Here is a 940-nt window from a genome sequence, read left to right on the forward strand (position 1 = left end):
CACTGAGCCCAGGCTGCACACCTGCTTAGGTTCAACTTCCCTGTTTGTGCAAGTATGAGAAACGTCTCAAAAATATAGTTCAGCCGATCTGTGTACCTTGAACACTTCTCGATCCAACAATTAGAGCCCGTTTTGAAAAGCAGAGCTTAAACTAAACAGCAGACACATTCATAACACTCTGCCTGTATGTAAAGTATGATACAGCGACACCCAGCTGGCCCAGTGGGTAGAGTACGCAACTCTTGATCTCAGGGTTGTCAGCTTGAGCCCATGTCGGGTGTACAGATTACTTAAAACAATAAAATCGTTGACAGAGAGAAAGAGAGATAAGAGAGAGATACGCCCCCTCCATTTGGCGCAGTTGGTTAAGCGACTGACTCTTGGTTTCAGGTCAGGTCATGATCTCAGGGTTGTGAGATGGAGCCCCCCCCGTTGGGCTCCGTGCTCAGCAGTGAGTCTGCTTGAGACTCTCTCTCTCTCTCTCTCTCTCTCTCTGCCCCTGTTCCCCTCTCTCTTTTGCTTTATCTAAAATAAATAAATAAATCTTTCTTAAAGAGACAGAGACAAAGAAGAAAGGCATAAAACCTATTGTTACCCCTAGGGAGTATAATTAGAGGGAAGAGAAGAGGAAACCATCTACTTTTTTCTTTATGCATTTCTCTATTTTGATTTTTTTACAATGAGTATGTAGCTGATTACATGAATTTTTAAAATGCGCACTTCTTCTAAAAGGATGTTGTAGAAGAATAATTATGTAGAGAAATGTTTATAATATATTCTTGGGTAGAAGACATGGGAAGGTATTATATTAGATGTGACAACCATTGTGTCCTAATCTGTACGCAAATCCCATGTGGCAGGTCATATTTTCCAAAGACGGCCAGGCCAATAAATATTCCAGCCCACGGTCTCTTCGTCCAATGTGACTTCAACAGGCATC

The sequence above is a fragment of the Enhydra lutris genome, unplaced genomic scaffold (assembly GCF_002288905.1).
Source record: "Enhydra lutris kenyoni isolate GAN:26980312 unplaced genomic scaffold, ASM228890v2 scaffoldscaffold23, whole genome shotgun sequence".
Lineage (NCBI taxonomy): Eukaryota > Metazoa > Chordata > Mammalia > Carnivora > Mustelidae > Enhydra > Enhydra lutris.